General features: G+C 48.4%; 1 long non-coding RNA gene across 2 annotated transcripts; it reads left to right on the forward strand.

Moving 5' to 3' along the window:
- The first annotated feature begins 543 nt into the window (after positions 1-543).
- Positions 544-20,797, forward strand: LOC148702338 (uncharacterized). Of its 2 annotated transcripts, XR_016396666.1 has the most exons (5): positions 544-628; positions 780-835; positions 19,995-20,079; positions 20,190-20,321; positions 20,474-20,797. It is a non-coding gene; the product is annotated as an uncharacterized LOC148702338 (long non-coding RNA). The 2 variants fall into 2 exon arrangements; XR_015969233.2 differs by lacking the exons at positions 20,190-20,321; positions 20,474-20,797 and having other exon boundaries at positions 19,995-20,133.
- Positions 20,798-21,190: the final 393 nt, after the last annotated feature.

Below are 21,190 nucleotides of genomic sequence, written 5' to 3' on the forward strand. Positions count from 1 at the left end.
GGATGACATAGGCATTTTGGCATTGAATTATTGAAATATGAAGTATATGGAATCAGGTCTTATGTTGGTTCTATTTGTTTGAACTCGGCAAAATGTAAAAAAGCTGGATCAGAACCTGCCTAGGAAAAACCAAAGCCCAGAAGAGTGCGGCACAAGCTGAGTTCCACTTGTAAGATTAGTAACCCTCATCAAGCTGAGGAAAACATGGTTCTGTCTTGTTCATGTATTTTCTCTCTCTCTCTCTCTCTATTATATATATATTTGTACTGGTATGTTCAAGGAGTTCTTCAGAATTATGCAAGTGATCAGTTTAGGCAGTTTGGCATTACTTTGATTGTTTCTAATTTTGTATTAATATAAATTGCATTTAAATTTTAAGTTAGAACTGCCATATGGATATTACGTACATATTTACATGCATACCTGTATACATGCCTGTATGCATGCAACATGCACATATGCATATGATATGTACATACAGGAGCATATATAAGAATGTAAGATTTCTTTTTTATTTGTTAGTTATTTGGCATTTGCTGGATTTTCTGGGTCCACTTCAAGATATGATGGCAGGTGCACAACAAGAGTACCCTGCTTTTTCTGTTCCATTGTATCCACAGATACACTGGTGGGATTATATTTTCTTCTGTGACTTTCAGCCAGTCCTTGAATTTTTATTATTATATTAATATTGGTATTGTGGAGTGAAATTTTTTCCTGTTTGTTTTTTATATTTCTATTATGGCATAAGAATAACTTGCTTTTCGAATTGGCTGCAGATATATTACTCTATTAAAAGACAGCAATTTTGATTGACCATGGATATAGCTTTAGGGTAAGACTTCTTTTTTTCTCAAAAACTTATCCATGAGGCTTAAAAATGCAGAAATATGGTCCTTTTTTATCTATGTTTCCCATATTGTTTCTGTTGCACTGCTTAAAGACTTCAGAGAACATTAAGGTTATGAAAGCTGGAATTGTAGTTTATTTTTCTTAGCATATCGCATGCTGAGTGCATGAATAGTTGTGTACCAGTGGAACACTTACAAGATGGAGGAAGTCAACTGTGACTCTGTATTCCTTCACTGTTGTGGTCCAATAAAATGGTGCGTGTAATGGTAATTCAGGACTGCTTATGCTCAATTGGGGCCAACTTCTCTATGTGCATGACTTGAGTTTTGTTTGGTGCACAATTTGATGTCCTTGTTTGGAAACTTTAATTTCTCATGATTTTATTATTTTTATTTGCTGAAAGTTTTCTAGGTTCCTAGCATTGTGAGGAAATTTATCACTCTGATAATTTTTTAATTCTTTTTCTTTTTTACAATTTCATATGAATTTTGTCTTTACCTTGTCATGTGTACATATGTTTGACGTAACCTTAACCTCGGGCCAAAAAGTTCTTAGGTGTTATCTGATGGGGCTATTTATAGCCCCGTGGAGGTGCCCAGGAGGTGGAGATATGGCCTGTCCTCATCATGGGAGGAGATGACGCTGGCCAGGTGGCGCACGGCCACGACTTGCTTGAGGCATACGGTTTGAGCTGTTCCTGCGCAGGAACGGCGCTGGCGCGTGACGCAGGGTATGGCTCTTGTCAGCAGGCATGGTTGGGGTGGCAAGGCGTAGTCCTTTGTTGACGTGTCTTGGTGTGGCCATCAAATGAAGCATGGTGCGGTGAAGTTGTCGCAGGGCATGGCCGCGGTGCGTACTGGGTGAGATTAGCTCGGCCTTTGGCAGGGGTCGAGGTTAGCTTTGCCCTCATGGTAGGGCGCTGAGGTCGGGCCGACATAGAGGCCACGACAAATATTTAGTGAGGTTGGCCTAGCAGGTTCTGAGATCAGCCTAGCCTTCTTGACTTTGAGGTCTGCTCAGCAGGGGGTCTCGAGTTCGGGCCGGGGCGCATCGTCGCATAAGGTGCCCCGAACTTGGCCGAGGTGGGTCGTCGTTATAGACTTCAGAGGAGGTTGCTGCAGGTCGTAGAAGTGGAGAGATCTGGCTGAGGTCGGCTAGGCCTTCGGGGAAGTCCAAGGTAGGACTGGCTCTTAGCGGAACTGAGGTCCCGCCTGGTCGGCGTCGAGATTTGCTTGGCTGGAATGGGGTGATCCCCTGTCCTGAGTAGGACGATCCATTCTACCCTCTATTATTTGCTCCCCGACTTCCAAGGTCGAGTCGCTCCTTGGCTCGGGCGAAGGAAGTAGCGGAGTTGTTGATCGTCCTGCATCATGGCCAAGTACTCATGAAGATGTGCGCACCGAGCTGCGTACACTTTACATTATTGGAGGCTGATTACTTCAGGCCGAGTTCTACAAGCTGAGCTTGAGTGGATCAGGCTACCACGTCATTTCAAGCGGGAGCGGCCGTGGGAGCTCTTTAATATGTTGCGTGCGCGCTTCTTTTTGAGGCGTCGCTGGATGGAAGGCAAGGGGCCAATCTTTAATGCCCCATCTTCGAAGTGCGTTGCCTTGCGAAACGCGAGGGACCAATCATTAATGCCCTGCCCTCCGAAGCAGTCGCCATGATGATTTTGGCCTTTAATGCCGCAATTTGGGAGAATATGCGGAGGGAGCCATGAGGGGAGTGTCTGAGTCTGCCACCTGGTAGGATCTGGCCGCTTTGGCCGTTCGGGAAGGCCGATAAAAGCCGTCGGGGCAGATTATATAAGGCCTTGAGGGGGCCTTAGGGTCCCCATTTGAGCCCCGTCATCCTCGCCTTTTTTTCCTGGCCGCCATTTTTTGTTGTCCTCAAGCTTCTTATCGAGTGTTCTCGGAGTTTTCCGGCAGTCCTCCTCCTTTTCTTAGTTATCTTCTCCGGCAAAATCTCGGGTAGGTGCTCTTTTCCTCCTCGGTCGCTCGGAGAGTTGTTCTCCTTTTCTTTTTTCTTTGATATTCTGTGAGCGAGGCAATGGGGTCGCCCACAAGAGCCCTTGTGCTTGGTGCAGGTTCATCCCAAGCCCGGACTTCTTTGGTTATGGAGGAGGCCGAGCTTGAGATGAATCAAGGTTCGTACGGGACCGACTCGAGCATGAGTGAAGAGGAGCTGGGCCTGGTTCGGGCTCGGTTTTTCTTTCCTTGTCAGTTCATTCTTGAGCTCCCAGAGCTTGGGGCTCGAGTCACCGACCCTTCTAGAGGTCGGATCGGGGTGTATATAGAGACACTCCGAGCGAGGCTGAGATTTCCTCTTCACAGGTTCGTGAACAAGCTCCTGGCGACTTATCGCCTAGTCTCTGCGTAGTTCGCTCTGAACTTGTGGAGGATGATCGTTGGCTTCCTCGCTCTCTGTCTTGCTCACGATCTTTCCACTTCGGTGCATGTCTTCCGGGGTTGCTTTGTCTTAAAAGCCAACCCCGCAGACAAAGGGTGGTGGTACTTCTCTTCTCGGAGAGGCCGTACCCTTTTCCGAGGTGCTTCTTCCTCCATTCACGGGTGGAAGGACAAATTCTTTTTTCTCTCCTCCGAGCGGTCGTGGGGGTTTAACCTGACTTGGGATTCGCCGCAGGCCACAATAAATAACAAACCACCCAAGCTATCATGGTTCGAACTGAAGATTTTAGATAAGCTGCTCAGACTTGGAGGGGCCCTGAAGCTTCCTGATTTGCTCAGCGAGGAAGCTTTACTGAATGTCGGCCTAAGCTCGGCTCATCCTGGGGGTAAGGGCGGTTGATGCAGGACAACAGAAAAAAGAGGGAGAAAGAGAGAAGGAGAGGAGAGGAAGAAGAGAAGAGGAAGAAGAGGAGGAAGGAGGAGGAAGAAGAAGAGAAGGGAGGAGGAGGAAGAAGAAAAGGAGGCTAATTTTCATTCATCGTTCATCAAAAACCTAAACAAGAACCTAGACCCCATATATATAAGGTCACAAAATAACAAAAAAATCCCTACAAATAAAGCATTCCCATAAAGGTCCTAAAATGACAATATGCAAATGAGCCCCTAAAAGAAACTGGTCTCATAAAAGACCTTCAAAATAACGAAATATCAAAATAAGCCCTAAAGGCTGTCAAATAACAAAATACCCTAACAAGCTATAAAAATCAATCCCAGAATAAAATCACGCTGGCTAGATCATCCTCCTGAAATGACCATCGACTCGAGTGATGGCTGATCTGGCACTGGTGTCCGCACCAACTCTCCCCGGGTGGGAAGAAGTCGACCTCGACGAAAGCGGCTTGGTGTAGCCCCGGTAGTACTCCAATAAGTTTGAGTCAATCGGCGGTAGCTCCTCGTGCTGGATCCAAGTGTAGCCAGACTTTGGTCGTCCATGCCAGCGAACCAAAAAACGCTGGATACCTCCATCACTGTTAAAAACTATTTGCTCGGCTAAAATAGAATCAATATACTCCTTTTGTACTCGATGGAGGAGAAAAGAAGACGAAGATGGCATGGAATTAGTAATAGGATAAGCAATTGGCTTAGGAGAGGGTTCAACAAAAGAGTTATCAGGGATTGCAACCAAATCAGTGATATTAAAAGTAAGGTTATTACCCTAATCAAATGGGAAGTCACTGGTATAGGCATCAGGGCTATTCTTGTGCAACACCCTGAATGGTCCAACACTAAGAGACTGCAATTTCTTAAGACGGATCATTATGTAACCCGAAGTTTGAAATTTTTTAGCATGATAATTAGCTTGCATCTTATATTGCACAGTACGTGCATGAATGCCCTTATGGATTTTCTGATGCAACTTAAGAATGTGTTGGGCAAATGCATATGCAGGCTGAAAAATTCTAGCATCAGTTTCGATGGGTTGTGCGAGAGCATATCAAACTACACTCATGGTGGACTATTCAGACTCTCTATCTGACTATGCAAGCGAGCTAGGTGTACTGTAGGTGCATCCTAGGGTTTCAATTTTGTCATCACACTCTTCCTCAAATTCTTGAATGTCATCGAGGTTTGGTTCATAGATTTGCTCCTCTAAGTCATCTGTGTCACCTTCCTGCTCTTACTGAGCAATAACGAAAGATTTGTTAGCACATTGGGAGGCAACGTGATCAAAACCTTGGCATTTGTAACACTGAATTTTGGATTGTGGTTTGGGAAGCTCACCAAGGATTCCCTTGCCGTTAGTGTCCCGGCTTAGGACATGGGCAGTAGGAGGGGGCCTAGGAGTTATGGACCCTACAGAAGGTTTGGACCCTGAGAAATTAGGGCCCATGGAAGTGCTCCGTGTGTCAGGGCTGTTAAAGCACACAATAGTTTATAGAGCCAAAAAACAGCCTACCTCTCCTTTGGGAGTTGTACATTATATAGAAATTTACAAGCCTAATAATTAGGGATTTACAGCTAGGGTACAGATATGTAATTTGCCAAATAAGTAAAGAATATATCTAGTAATAATATAAAACCTATTTATATTCCTATATTACTATCAGCAGCTGGCCCTGATTTTGTGCCATAAATTACTATCATTAACATCCCCCCTCAAATTGATGCTGGGAGATCGACCAGCAACAATTTGCCAACAAGAAATTGATGCCGCTGCCTAGTCATAGCTTTGGTGAAGACATCAGCCACCTGAAGGTCAGTAGAAATATAAGGAAGAGAGATCACTCGCCGGTCAAAGGCTTCACGAATATAGTGACAATCGACCTCAATGTGCTTGGTTCGCTCATGGTAAACAGGATTGGCTGCAATTTGAATAGCACTAGTGTTATCAGCATGAAGCGAAGTAGGATGATCCGGGGGAAAACCAAGCTCCGTAAGAAGACCACGCAACCATACAATTTCAGAACAAGCAGCCGACATGGCACGATATTCAGCCTCGGTGGATGATTTGGACACAATCTTGTTTCTTACATTTCCAAGAAATCAATGCACCACCAAGGAACATACACCACCCCGTTGTAGACCGGCGAGTATCCGGACACCCTGCCCAATCCGCATCACTATAAGCCGTAAGTTGAAGAGGAGAACCAGCTGGAAAGAAAAGCCCACGGGTAGGAGTTCCGCGCAAATAGCGTATAATGCGACGAACGGCAGCCAAGTGAAGATGCCGAGGAGAGTTCATAAACTGGCTAACTGTATGAACGGCATAGGAGATGTCTGGCCGAGTAATAGTTAAGTAAATAAGAGTCCCAACAAGTTTTCGATAAAGAGTTGGATCAGATAGAAGGTCTCCTTCAGCCTTCCTATACTTGACATTCACCTCCAAAGGAGTATCAATTGATTGAGTATCCTCCAAACCAGCCAAGGTGATGAGATCTTGGGTATACTTATGTTGATTCAAGAAAATCCCATTGGGTTGAGAATGAACCTCCAATCCCAAGAAGTAGGTGAGATGACCAAGATCTTTCATATGAAAAGAGTCATGTAACAACTGCTGAAGCTTAGAAATCAGAGCAACATCAGTCCCAGTAATGAGAATGTCATCCACATAAACCAAGAGAAGAACCATACCAGTGGAAGTTTTGTGGAAGAAGAGTGAGGCATCAAACTGACTTTGTGTAAAAAAAAAGTTAAGCAGCGTACTGCGAAACTTTTCAAACCAAGCCCGGGGAGCCTGCTTCAGCCCATACAAAGAACGCCTAAGCTTACAAACATCATTTGTATAGGAGGTAGTCATACCTGAAGGAAGCGTCATATAGATATCCTCCTTTAGGTCACCGTGAAGAAAAACATTTGTCACGTCCATTTGGTAGATCGGCCAAGAGTGAGAGGCTGCCATGGCTAAAATTGTGCGAACCGTGGTCATTTTGGCAACAGGAGCAAAGGTCTCCTCATAGTCGATGCCATATTCCTGTTTGTTACCCAAAGCTACCAACCGAGCTTTGTAGCGATCCAAAGAACCATCAGATTTCAATTTAACAGAATACACCCATTTACTCCGAAGAGGTTTCACCGAAGAAGGACAAGACACAATATCCCAAGTGTGATTCTCCTCAAGGGCGTGAAGTTCGGCTGCCATTGCTTTCTGCCAACACTCATGGTCCATAGCCTGTTTATAACATGATGGAATGGAAATAGAAGACAGTGTAGCTACAAGGGAGACATGGGATGAGAAACCATACCGATCAGGGGGTTTCAAAGGTCTGGTAGTGCGGCGAAGAGGGATTGGATCAACCACTGAGTCTGAGGCAGAATCAGGTTCCGTTGCAAGATCGTGAGGAGGCCTAGAGGGATCTGGAGGAAAACCAGATATTGTCCGAGGACGTCTCTCATACACAAAACCAGGTTTAAACCTTTCTATATGCGCAGGGGAATCAAAATTATGCAAAACAGATAAGGATGGACACGGCGGCTCAACATGATTTTGAAAAAAATACTGATTTTCAAAGAAGATTACATTCCTAGAGACACGAATCCTACGTGCACAAGGATCATAACAAAGATAACCCTTTTGATTTGTAGCATAACCCAAAAAAGCACACTGGACAGATTGAGCGCTAAGTTTAGTGCGTTCAGGAGCAGGAAGATGTACAAAACATACGCAACCAAACGTATGAAGGTGAGAGTAATGAGGAGAATGTTTAAACAAAAGATAGAATGGTGAAGCATTATTGAGAGTAGGGGAAGGTAGCCTATTGATTAAATGGACAGCAGTGGAAAGAGCTTCACACCAAAAACGAGATGGGACAGAGGACTCAAGGAGCAAGCTTCTTACCACATCTAGAAGATGACGATTCTTTCGCTCGGCAACACCATTTTGTTGTGGAGTGAACGGACAAGAACGCTGAGAGAGAATTCCTTTGCTTTGAAGAAGTGCCTGAAATTTGGTAGACATGTATTCTCCCCCAGAATCAGAACGAAAGACTTTAATTCTGGCAGAAAATTGAGTCTCTAGAAGAGCAACAAAGGTCTGAAAAACAGTAAAGACTTCATCCTTAGAGCGAAGAAAATAAATCCAAGTAAATCGGCTATAATCATCTATGAAAGTAACAAAGTATTTGTAGTTAGCGTGGGAAACAACAGGGGAAATCCCCCAAACATCACTATGAATGATCTCAAAACAGTGAGTTGCCCGAGATGCATGAGTTGGAAAAGTCAAAACTTTACTTTTACCCAGCTTGCAAGCCGTACAATCGAATTGAACATCATTAAGAGAAGAGGAATCTTTAGTGCCTAGTAGACCAGAATTGAACAAAGTGCGGAGTACATGAGAATTAGGGTGGCCAAGACATCTATGCCACCTTTGATAATCAGGTCTAACAGCATTACAAGTAACAAAAGAAGGAGATGCAACAAAAAAAGGTGGAGGTGTGGTGTGAAGAGGAAAGAGTCGTCCCACTTTAGGCCCCTTCGCGATCATTTTCCCGGATACCTGATCCTGCACAACACAACCAGCAGGAGAGAAAGTAACATTGCAGTTATTGTCAACTAATTGACCAATAGAAATAAGATTGGTAGTTAAGCTAGGAGACACAAATACATCAGTTAAGGAGGGAGAAATATCACCAACAGCCGTGATAGGCAAAGAAGTCCCATCGGCTGTGTGAATATCAAGAGGACCAGCATACTTTTTCACATTGGTAAGAGGAACAACACTGTTTGTCATGTGATTAGAGGCTGCAGAATCAAAAAACCAGGGCAGAGAAGAGATGATTTTGTTACCTGAGATCCCTAAGGCAGAAAAGGCAGAAACTATGATCTGTTGTACCATTTCAGGAGTGAGAGAAGGCTGATGTGGAGGAGCAGAAGGAATGACCGGAGAGGCAGAACTTGAGGCACCAACTGAAGTATGGAAAACACTCTCGTGTTTCTTGGGAGGCCGAGTGGGACAATCTGATATGATATGCCCTGATTTCTTACAATAATTGCAGAATTTTCGTGAACAGTTTGTTGCAATATGACCAAAACCTTTGCAGCTATAGCATTGTACATTGCTCATGTCACGGCCTTTCAACTTCCCTTGGGCTGCATAAGCCACAGGTATAGGGTTACGCGCATGATCTTGCTGGGTCATGGCAGTTTGAGTGAAAAGGCGTTGTTCCTCACGAAGAAGCTCATTAAAACAAGCATCCAACGAGGGTACTGGATCACGGTTCATCAGATTAGAACGTGCAGTGTCAAAATCAGATCTGAGCTTCATCAAGAACTGATCCCGCTTGCTGATTTCATGCACAGCTTGGACAGCAGCAAGTGCATTAGGAGGAACATTAGCATAAACGATATCAGAGTATTCAGTCCATAGATTTTGGAAATCAGAAAAATATGCTTCAATAGAGAGACTGCCATGTGTGAAATTTGCCATCTCATACTCCAGTTGAAATCTCCTAGCTGTATTACCTTGATTATAGACCCTTTTCATGTAATTCCACATGTCCTTGGCAGTTTTATACGGCCTCAGATTAAGAATAATATGAGGTTCAACCAAACCTAGGATCCAAGACATGACCCGAGCATCCTGGACTTCCCACTTGGCATACTGATCCTTATCTTTCTCTGTGTCTTCAGGGGCTGAATCACTCCCATCAAGATGACCCCACAATTCTTTCCCTTTGACAAATAACTGAAATTGAAATGCCCGTGCCGAGTAATTTTTCCCTGTAAAACGAACACAAAAAAATTCTGACTTTTCAGAATTCATGATGTAACCAGCAAGAATGAGTCACAAGCTAGGTGACAGGACAAAGAAGGACACCAATATAACAAGACCAGCAAATACCTGAACAAGTTTTCTCACTTTGGGATCACAAGTGCTACGCAAGACAAGAACAAAACTCCAAGACACCAGGGGATATTTTGCCTCAATTGTAATGTTGAGGCTCTGATACCATGTTAAAGCACACAATAGTTTAGAGAGCCAAAAAACAGCCTACCTCTCCTTTGGGAGTTGTACATTATATAGAAATTTACAAGCCTAATAATTAGGGATTTACAGCTAGGGTACAGATATGTAATTTGCCAAATAAGTAAAGAATATATCTAGTAATAATATAAAACCTATTTATATTCCTATATTACTATCAGCAGCTGGCCCTGATTTTGTGCCATAAATTACTATCATTAACAAGGGCGCCTTACAAATGTGGACTTAGTGTTCCATCGGTTAAGGAGATCGTCTTGGTAGTTAAGGGGTAGGTATTTTTCTTTAAGTCTCTCTTTCATCCCTATCCAATCAGTTATTTCATGTTGTTGTCTCCTAGCTAACAGATGTTCGGTGCTTTATCAAAAAAGTTTAGCTCGACTGATGAGCTTCATTCTAGCGAACCGAATCTTCTTCTCTTCAGAGAAATTATACCACTCAAAGAAGTGGTCCATTTCGTGCAACCAGTCTGAAAAGTCCTTGGAGTTATTGCGACCATCAAAGGTAGGGGCTTCAACCCGGATGCCTTTCGACACATCTTCAACATGGTCACGAGGCCCTCTGGGTTCTACGTTGTATCGATAACCACTATTGACATTAGGGAAAGGGCCTTGTTCTCTAAGACGAGGGTAGGTTTGATAGTGGCCTAGGAAAGGGCTAGTGTTGAACTGGCCCTGTCGGTTCGACCCTAGATGGTCTAGGGTTTTATTCTCGACCTCTGGACTTTTCAAGTAGGAGGCATTACCTTCTTTGGATCCCATAATGCTTTGAAGGGAAGCCTCAGCTGAATCTAGTCGGGCATGGGCCTAGGTGGTTAGGGCTTCGACTGCCTTCAGTAAGGCGCCGATGCGGGCATCCATAACAAGCTGGGACTCAGACGGGGAGACAACTCGACCACTACAAAGGTACATATACCGAGTGAGCTAAATTATGCTGGGCCCAACAATGCTAAGACAGTGGTGATTCCTAGGTAGACCTAATGCATGAAAATAATGTCTAGAATGCAACATATATGCTCAATATAAATGAAAGCTAGCTCGTAGCAATTGAAATCAGCTTAGAATTATATAATAAATCCAGGTAAGTAGTTGCAGTCAAATAGTACTACTTTTCAGTGTGTTGCAGGGTTGCATAGAGCCTCAACGACTCTCGAAGATTTGGTACCCTACAATTAATAGCAAAGATAGGCCACTACTAGGGTTTTGGTGTTGTCTGGAGTGGGTGTGTTGAATTTTTCAGAAAGCAATATCAATAGAGCACTTAAGAGTTAATTGATTCTAAATTTAGATAAATAAATAGAGTTTTCAGTAATAGAGAAATTTGACCTGGGTTGGACGACAACTAGAAGCGCTGTGCAGCAAGTAGGCTCGTCAAACGGCTCCAATCGGGGCTGATCTTAGCAACTCAGCGAGCCTGAGCAAAGCAATTTGGTAGGCCTGGCGATGGCGGCTTGTTTGAATAGAGGGTGGGGTTGTGGTGCATGGGGGCGGGCCTGAAAGGAGGGCCCGTGGAAGAGGGGCTGGGCGGCTGGGGTGTAGCTGGGTCCGAAAGGCCCGCGGACTAGAGGGCCCACCAAAGAGGGAAAAGAGGCGGGGAAAAGGGGGACGAATCCCTCTGGTTTCGTAAGAGAGAGGGGAAGACGTAAGGAGGTGAAGTGGGTTTGGAGCTTATGGGGCGGGGGTTATCGGAGAGGATGTAGGGAGGGTGGGGTGCGGCGGAAGGGGAATAGGCCTACGAGGGGATGGGGAAACGGTGAACTCAGTGGCGGCGCTGCGGTGGAGCTTGACGTTGGTGGAATTGGCGAGACGAAGGATGGTGGGTTTGATGACAATGGCTTGGCAAGAAGGGAAGGTCGTATGGGGTTTGGTGGACTAGGCTGGTGTGAGGTGGCTGTGGCTTGACGGACAAGGGGTGGGTGACTTGGGTCAGGGGACCGAAGAGTGGAGAAGTGGCGGGGCTCGGTGGCGGCGGGGCTTCACCACGCGGTGGAGAGGGCGGGTCTGCGAGGGGGTGGCGGGTGGCGGACAATGGCAGCCGCAGATGAAGGTGGAGTGGTGCTGCGGGGAGACGAAGGGGGCACGGCGGGCGCGGCGACGGTGGAGCGGCGCTGGCGGCACAGCGGATGCAGCGACGGATGAAGAAGATGATAGGTATTTTCCTTTTTTTCTCTCTTTTTCTTTCTTTTTCTTTCTTTCTTTTTTTTCTTTTTCTTTTTTTTCTTCTTTTTTATTTTATTTTATTTTCTTTTCTAATTTTTTTTCTTTTTTTTTCAACAAGCACGTGCAGTCACGTGCGCTGTTTTTTTAGCCCGTCCAGATTCGGGTTAGCGGGGAATTCGCTCTGGTAGCCCGCCTCTGATCCGGCTCCTTCGTGGGGCATTGAGGGAAAAGTTGCTACCTGTTTTCGTGGATCACAGAGCGTGATAACAGCCGGACGCGGGTCTCGGACGACGATGAAACGGCCACGGTCAAGGGGTGCCCGGATGTGGAGCGGTGCTTCTCATCGGTTTCGGGTGATAGTGGCAGCAGCGCAGGACGGTGGTGTGGCGTCGGGTCACTCGGTTTTTTTTTCCACTTAGACAGGAAGACGGGGGGGGGAGGGGGGGCACTTCCCAGCTGGAAGGGAAGGTGGCGGCACAGCGAAGAGTCGGTAGACGCCGGCGGTGTGGCGGGGTTGAGGGACAGTGGCGGCGGTGGGTGTGGGCGCGGCGATGGGGAAGGGCCAACCAACGAAGGAGCTGTTCCTCTTTTTCTGGTGTGAGATCTGATGGAGAGGGAGGAGGCAACATAAGGGTTTTTTCGTAGTCCGACCCATAACAGCCCAGAAAAGAAAAAGGTTTTGGCAACAGAGGCAAAACCGGGTGCTCTGATACTAAAGTTGATGCAGGACAACAGGAAAAAGAGGGAGAAAGAGAGAAGGAGAGGAGAGGAAGAAGAGAAGAGGAAGAAGAGGAGGAAGGAGGAGGAAGAAGAAGAGAAGGGAGGAGGAAGAAAAAGAAAAGGAGGCTAATTTTCATTCATCGTTCATCAAAAATTTAAACAAGAACCTAGACCCCATATATATAGAGTCACAAGATAACAAAAAGATCCCTATAAATAAAACAATCTTATAAAAATCCTAAAATGACAATATGCAAATAAGCACCTAAAAGAAACTGGTCTCACAAAAGATCCTCAAACTAACGAAATATCAAAATAAGCCTTAAAGGCTGTCAAATAACAAAATACCCTAATAAGCCATAAAAATTAATCCTAGAATAAAATCACGCTGGCTGGATCATCCTCTTGAAACGACCATCGACCCGAGTGATGGCTGACCTGGCACTGGTGTCCGCACCAGCGGTGCAGTCATTTTTCTTTTTTTTTTCTTTTTCATGCTGGATCTGGACTAAGTCTTCTATTGTCAAAAATTTCGGGGATGATTTTCAATTCTGAGACTTTAATGGCCAGGTACCATAAAAGGGCGGCCGCCTCGGATGGAGCTTTGCCTGAGGGAGGGTCGAAGAAGCCGAGAGGACTGCCTCATCCTCCGACGCCACGCGGGATGAGCCCGCTTAAGTTGTTGTCACTGAGCCCGCTCGGCCTAGTCCCGAACAGGCCCTACCGGCCGAAGCCAAACTACCCCCAACAACTGCAAAGGGGGCTTGATTGAACAGGCGACTGCAGTGCCTGCTGATGGAGCTCGGAAGGCCCGCAAGGTCGTCCGCCAGCGCCGATCGGGTCCTGATCCAGGGAGCGAGCTCGGGGTCCTGTCTTCATCTGAGGTCCCGACCCCTTCTGGGGTCGATCTTGCTCTCTTCGAGCTCGGGAGGAAGCCATTCCAACCCGGACGCCGACTTTTTGAAGACTACAGAGCCCTCGAGTCTAGCGAGGTTGCTCGTGAGCTCGTTCGCTGCACCATGCTTCTGGGCGACCAAGCCCAATTGGAGCAGCTGGGATTCTGAGGGGTCATCGACGAAGCCTACTCTATCGGCATCATAGTGAGTGTTATTACTTGGTTTGTGCATCTTTCAGAGTGCTCGACCTCGGTTGACCTTTTATTTCTTGTGCCAGTCTCTCCACTTAGTCGATATGTTGGTGAATGCCGCGTCCAACTTTCGGGAGCGGGTAAGGGAGCTTCGGTCGAAAGTGGAGGTCGCAGAGCGGCGAGGGAAGGAAGACCAGGTCCGAGCTGCGGCTGCTGAGCAGTAGCAATAGAAGGCCGAGCAGAAGGCGGCAGCTGCTGAGCAGCGGTAGCAATAGGCCGAGAAGAAAACAAGGGTGGTCAAAGCTCTGATCGAAGCCAGACTTGCCCAAATTCAGGAGATGGAGGTCGAACTCGCTTGAACTCGTTCGGCTGTCGAAAGCCGCATCTCCGAGCTTGAAAATGCGCTGGGTGGCCAAAGGCACGAAGCCGAAGTTTTGAGGCTGAAGGCCGAATAGCTTGGGAGGTGGTCAGAGGAGCAGGCATGGGAGGCGGTCTAGAACTTCCCCCAATCCGAAGAATACATGGACGAGCTGGCGGAGGAGGCTCAGACGCCATGATTCGGGACTTTGAAAACTGTCGTGATCAGGCTCAGAGGCTTTGCCCCGAGGTCGACTTCAGCGACCTTCGTCCATGTCTGTCTGGAGCTACAGAGGCGACGATTGTGACTGAAGTGAGCGAGCCCGTTGAGGCGTGCAAGCTCGTCACCGGTGTGGCGGATAAGGATGCCGTGGGGGCTGCTACTGAGGTCGGGACTGAAGCCATTCCCGAAGTCGCTGTCGGGGATGAAACCGCTCCCGAAGTCAGGCCCGAGGCTAAGCAAGCCACCTGAGCTTTGCCCCTTGTACTCATTTTTCTTCTTTCCATTTTTGTAAGGTCGGCCAGTCAGGCCTTTTTTGTAATTGACCATTTCTGTATTCAGTCCGACCTCAGGGTCGGCTTCTTTTGTACTCGACCTTTGGCCTTTTATCATTAATGAAATGTACGTTTTTGACACTTTGTATCGTTGAAATTTGAACTCATTTTGCTTTTTGCCTTGCATTGAGTCTCTGTGTTCGGCTAATAGAGTCCGAACTGCATGTCGCTGGTGCTGGCTTGGCTTTCATGCTGCCAGGTAACTTTTGGCCAAGTCACCATGCTCGACCTTCACTCCCAGCTTAAGCAAGCTTTGCAAGGTTGGCGAAGAGCTCGCTGCTCCCAAGCTTGTCCGCTGACGAACTTTAGGCGCCTAGGTCGGGCACCAGGCCTGCTTCAGACCTTTGCACAAAGACTGAGCTCGGGGCCCCGCTTCAGCTTTCAAACTGTAGCTTACTAGGGCGTCTTTTAGATAGAAGGTCGTTGTAAGCTTTAATGCTTTTCGGCTTCATAGGTTTCTGTAGACTTTAACTTGGGCGCTCGAACCAAGGTTGGATCGTCCTCAAATATTTTTCTTGAGGTTGAGGGAGTCTTATTGACTCGCCGTCGTCGCAGCAGGGTGCCCGAGTTTGGGCTCGGAACGTCCTTTCCTACGGTCGATGGGGCCTCTTCGGCTCTTAATTGAGACTACAGGGTGCCCCCACTCAGATCGGGGCGCCTCCGGTCCATGGGCCTCTTCGGCTATTAATGCTTGCGGTCACGGGAGCTTTTTGGCTCGCGATCGGTACAATGCAGGGGACCCCAAACTCGGGTCGGGGCGCGTCGTCAAAGAATACTTGGCACCTCGAGCTCGGGTCGGGGCGCGTTGTCGAGAATACTTGGCGCCCCAAGCTCGGGTCGGAGTGCGTCATCGTAGAGAGCCTCTTTGGTTTTTAATGCCTGCGATCGCGAGAGATCTTTGGCTTGCGATCGACACAACGCAGGGTGCCCCGAACTCGTGTCAGGGCGCGTCGTCGAAGAATACTTGGCGCCCCAAGCTCGGATCGGGGTGCATCGTCGAGAATACTTGGCTCTCCGAGCTCGGCTCGAGGCGCGTCGTTGAGAATACTTGGCGCTCCGAGCTCGGGTCGGAGTGCTTCGTTGTAGAGGGCCTCTTCGGCTCTTAATGCCTGCGGTCATGGGAGCTCTTTGGCTCGTGATTGACACAACGCAGGCACCTCGAACTCGGGTCAGTGCGCGTCGTCGAAGAATACTTGGCGCCCCAAGCTCGGGTCGGGACACATCGTCGAAGAATACTTGGCGCCTCGAGCTCGGGTCGGGGCACGTCATCGAGAATACTTTGTTTTCCGAGCTCGGGTCGGGGTGCGTCATCCAGAATACTTGGCGCCCGAGCTCGGGTCGGGGCGTGTCATTGTAGAGGGCCTCTTCGGCTTTTAATGCATGCGGTCGCGGAAACTCTTTGGCTCGCGATTGACATAATGCAGAGTGCCTCGACCCGAGGTCAGGGCGCGTCGTCGAAGAATACTTGGTGCCCTGAGCTCGGGTCAGGGCGCATCATCGAGAATACTTGGCGCCTCGAGCCCAGGAAGCGTCGTTGAAGAATACTTGGCGCCCTGAGCTCGGGTCGGGGCACGCCATTGAAGAATACTTGGGCTTCGAGCTCGAGTTGGGGTGCATCGTCGTAGAGGGCCTCTTCAACTCTTAATGCCTGCGATCACGGGAGCTCTTTGGCTCGCGATCGACACAACGCAGGGCGCCTCGAACTCGGATCGGGGCACGTCGTCGAAGAATACTTGGTGCCCCGAGCCCGGGTCGGGGCGCATCATCGAAGAATACTTGGCGCCCCGAGCTTGGGTCAGAACGCGTTGTCGAGATTACTTTGTACCCCGAGCTCAGGTCGAGGCGCATCGTCAAGAATACTTGGCGCTCCAAGCTCGGGCCGGGGCGCGTTGTCGCAGAGGGCCTCTTCAGCTCTTAATGCCTGCGGTCACGGGAACTATTTGGCTCGCGATCGACACAATGCAGGGCGCCCCAAACTCGGGTTGGGGCGCATCGTCGAAGAATACTTGGCGTCCTGATTTCGGATCGAGGCGCGTCGTCGAAAATACTTGGCGCCTCGAGCTCGGGTCGGGGCGCGTCATCGTAGAGGGCCTCTTCGGCTCTTAATGCATGCGGTCGCGGGAGCTCTTTGGCTCGCGATCGACACAACGCAGGGCACCCCGAACTCGGATCGGGGCGCATCGTCGAAGAATACTTGGCGCCCCGAGCTCGGGTTGGGGTGCGTCATCAAGAATACTTGTCATCGAGAATACTTGGCGCCCCGAGCTTGGGTTGGGGCGTGTCGTCGTAGAGGGCCTCTTCGGCTCTTAATGCCTGAGGTCGCGGAAGTTCTTTGGCTTGCGATCGACACAACGCAGGACGTTCTGAACTCGGGTCGGGGTGCGTCGTTGAAGAATACTTGACGCCCCGAGCTCAGATCGGGGCACATCGTCGAGAATACTTGGCACCTCGAGCTCGGGTCGGGGCGCGTCGTCGAGAATACTTGGCGCCCCGAGCTCGGGTCGGGGCGCGTCGGCGTAGAGGGCCTCGGCGTAGAGGGCCTCTTCTGCTCCTAATGCCTGCGGTCGCAGGAGCTCTTTGGCTCACGATCGACACAACGTAGGGCACCCCGAACTCGGGTTGGGGCGCGTCGTCGAAGAATACTTAGCGCCCTGAGCTCGGGTCGGGGCGAGTCATCGTAGAGGGCCTCTTCGGCTCAATTGACTTTGTAAGGCGCCCCCACTCAGATCAGGGCGCCTGTGGTTGATGCGGCCTCTTCGGCTTTTAGTTGACTCTGTAGGGCGCCCCCACTCAGATCAGGACGACTGCGGTTGATGGGCCTCTTCGGCTTTTAGTTGACTCTGTAAGGCGCTCCCACTCAGATTAGGGTGTTTGCGGTTGATGGGGTCGTCGTATATCGTCGAATGGCATTGAATGTCGTCGAATGATATTGAAATAGCATCGAATATCTTCGAATATTGTCGAAATGGTGTTGAATGTCGTCGAAATATCGTCGAATACTCCTGCGGTTGCGGAAGCTCTTTGGCTCGCGATCGATACAATGCTGGACGCTTCGAGCTCGGGTCGGGGTGCGTCGTTGAGAATATTTGGTGCCCCGCGCTTGGGTCGGGGCGCGTTGTCGAAGATATTTGGCGCCCCAAGCTCGGGTTGGGGCGCGTCATTTGTTGTAGTTGTGGGCCATGCCGTGGAAACAACCGAATCGTGTTGAATCCATTAAGGCATTTCAGAGACATTTTTAAAAAAGGCCCAAAAGACAATTTTCATTGATAATATATTTTTAAGATCAGAGTTCCAACCTGGAGGAGCTAAAGTTCCGTCCAGGAATGGCAGCTTGTGATCCCCGGGCCGCTAGACCCGGGTTGGTGGGGATGAGGCCTTCGCCACTGCCCTTTGAGGTCAAGGAGCCGCCAATATGTAGGATACATGGCTACGACGTTGATGGTGCCTGCGATGGGGCGGTTGTCCTGCCCCTCGCGCAGCTCTGGACTCTGTTCCTCGAGCTCCCTCTGGTTGGCTTGAGCACGGACAAACTGACCCAACAGATCTCAGCGGATAAGCGCTTCGATCTCATCATGGAGCTGGTAGCAGTCCTCCGTATCATGGCCGTAATCTTTGTGGAAGCGACAATATTTGTTCGAGCACTTCCACGACTTTGACGGTCACATCCTCGATGGTGATCGGAGGTAAGCCTGACCCTCAATCTCCACGAGGATCTCAGCTCGGGTGGAGGTGAGGGGAGTGTATTTTCCGAATTTCTGGAGGAGAGACCTCGGGCGAGCCGGGCTCTTGGGCCGAGGAAGATTTCTCTCAAGCCGGGGAGATCTACTCCTTGGTCGATCGTACTCCCTTTCGTCGGCCAGTATATACCGCGTGGCAGGGGAGTGATGTTGCGAGCACCGTCCTGAGGGCTCGTGCCCGCGAAGAGGAGGTGTAGATTGGGTTATTGCCTACTGCAGACCTTGAATGGCCGCAGTGAATGTTTGGACTTGTTGGATGAGCAGATTAAACTGCTCTGGCTGGACCTGAGAAGTTTGGTCCACCGATGCAGGTGCTGCAGGGGGTGGACTTTGAAGCGAGTTGCCGAGAGTTGGTGTCTGGCTCCTCGATGTATTTGAAGCTCCGAGACTCTTTTGCCTCATGATTACGACTCGGGCTCTTCCTTGAGCGCGAGATGTTGTGGTTCAAATTTGGCCCGAGGGTGACCAAGCCGGAGGAGTCGGGGGAGCTGCCAGTCAAGACGGAGAAAGGACGCCACCTCTCGTGCGCCGGCGTACCTGCACAAAGCCTCATCGGTGATTCCGATGAGGGCCCTCCGATGCTTAAGTTAGCGTAGAGTTTTTGTTGGCCAAAAAGTTCTTAGGCATTACCTGATGGGGCTATTTATAGTCCCCGTGGAGGTGCCCAGGTGGTGGAGATATGACCCGTCCTCATCATAGGAGGAGATGGTACTGGCCAGGTGGGTGCGGCCACGGCTTGCTTGAGGCACATGGTTTGAGATGTTCCTACGTGCGGTATGGCGCCAGTGCGTGCCGCAGGGTATGGCTCTTGTCAGCAGGCATGGCTAGCTGGAGTGGCAAGGCAAAGTCCTTTATTGACGTGTCTGGGCGTGGCCATCAAGCGAAGCATGGTGCGGTGAGGTTGTCGCAGGGCATGGCCGCGACGCATACTGGGCGAGATTAGCTCGGCCTTTGGTGGGGGTCGAGGTCAGCTTTGCCCGCATGGCAGGGCGCTGAGGTCGGGCCGACATGGGGGCCATGACAAATATTCGGTGAGGTCGGCTTGGCGGGTTCTGAGATTGGCCTAGCCTCCTTAACTTTGAGGTCTGCTCAGTAGGGTGCCTCGAGTTCGGGCCGGGGCGCGTTGTCACATAGGGCGCCCCAAACTTGGCCGGGGTGGATCGTCGTTGTAGACTCCAGAGGAGATTGCTGCAGGTTGTAGCAGTAGAGAGATCTGGCCGAGGTCGGCTAGGCCACATCTTGCTCTTGTTGACTTTGGCACCTTCCCTCCAACCACTGGTTCCTTTCAATGGGGAAAAAAAATTGCAGCCAATAATCTGTCAGTATACTGATACATGCACATGCTTTGATATATACTGCTGAAAGCATGGTTAATGTTGTTACTGGTCTACACCATATTTTGGCCATAATTCTTTGTTCTTTTGTCCTCGTTTTCGCACGGGCTCTTAATTTTGAGGTCACTGTGTGCAATGGCTCTTATTCTGTAAAATGGCTACTGTAATATTCCTTTTCACGTCTGTTACATAATATGTTTGGACATGGCTTGTTCCTTCCATATTTGACTTCAGTTCTTGCATGTCATGTATTATAACTTAGGATCAATTATATAATGCGACTAAAGAAGACTTGTGCTACTTTCAGATAATCACCAGCTTGCCGCCGCGTGATTCAGGAGCTGATCTTAGCTATCCCATTCTTGATGTGCAACTTTGACCTACTAAGCAAAGTTTGTTGTTCTCACTGCTTTTGTTACTGATTGGCTTGCCACATGTTGTTTCTTATGGATTCAGAAAACTCGATGGTGATTTTTGTGATTATGAACGATGCTGAGTACAGGGGATGATGCAGTGGGTCTAGAGCAGTTGGAAGAAGATCAAGATGGTACGCCCCTCCAGATAAATCGATGCTCTGCAACATCAATTAGTGCTCTCTATGGAGCAACTTGGTGATGGTGTGCATGGAGTGCAAGTATAAATTTTCTTTACGCCTTTAAGCAATTCCTTCCGTTCCCCTTGGTCACGTATCATTTCTATGGTTTCTTATCCTCGATCTCCCCCCTAGTTCCCGGCCACACCTGCTATTTTTTTTGATTTTAACTGAGCTTCTTATTGGCAGCACAGGGAAGCACAATCAAAGGATCCCTCAAAGAAACATTACTTGTTCAAAAAACAGTTCCAAGGCTAGATTACTCCTTGAAACGGCAGGTTTCAGGGCTGACGTGGAATCAAAACAGACATACCAGTGGATATATGTTGATCAAGAAATCATGATTCATCACAGCATTTTGATAGACTATGACACGCAAACAGCTGCATCCATCCTATTAGGATGAGTAATTTTAATAACAGCATATTAATTAAGGCTGTCATGGCCTCCCATTTCGTATGTAATTGGTGGAAGATAAGCATGCCAAAGGCTTAAAATGAAGAGAAATTTTTGTCCCACTAGTCTTGTCTTGTGCGTTCATTCGTGTTCGTGCTGCTAATCGCATTTCACCTTTTATATTTTGTTCACACGTACATTATTTCATCTTTCAGGAGTAAAGGAGTCTTCATACGCTTGATCTATGAATTGATATAGGTCACTGTGAAGTCTCCTAAAGAAAGAGTAGGTGGTACTGGATTCCTTGCCTAATAAAATGCACTAGAGAATTAAGACGTTTGTTATAAGGATTAATAAATCTAAGGAACCTTTAAAACGTGGGCTTAGCAGTGGCATTTTTCTTTGGGGAAACTTCCCCTGTCGTCGACCTTGTGGCGGTCCAGGATTTTGCTTCAGCCCGCGTCCAAAACGGCAATGATTTCGTGCATCGTGCGGAGAGAGAGAGAGAGAGAGAG

This window comes from Phoenix dactylifera, chromosome 10 (assembly GCF_051530095.1).
Source record: "Phoenix dactylifera cultivar Ajwa chromosome 10, Ajwa_hap1_PhDact_Kaust_v1.1, whole genome shotgun sequence".
Classification (NCBI taxonomy): Eukaryota; Viridiplantae; Streptophyta; class Magnoliopsida; order Arecales; family Arecaceae; genus Phoenix; species Phoenix dactylifera.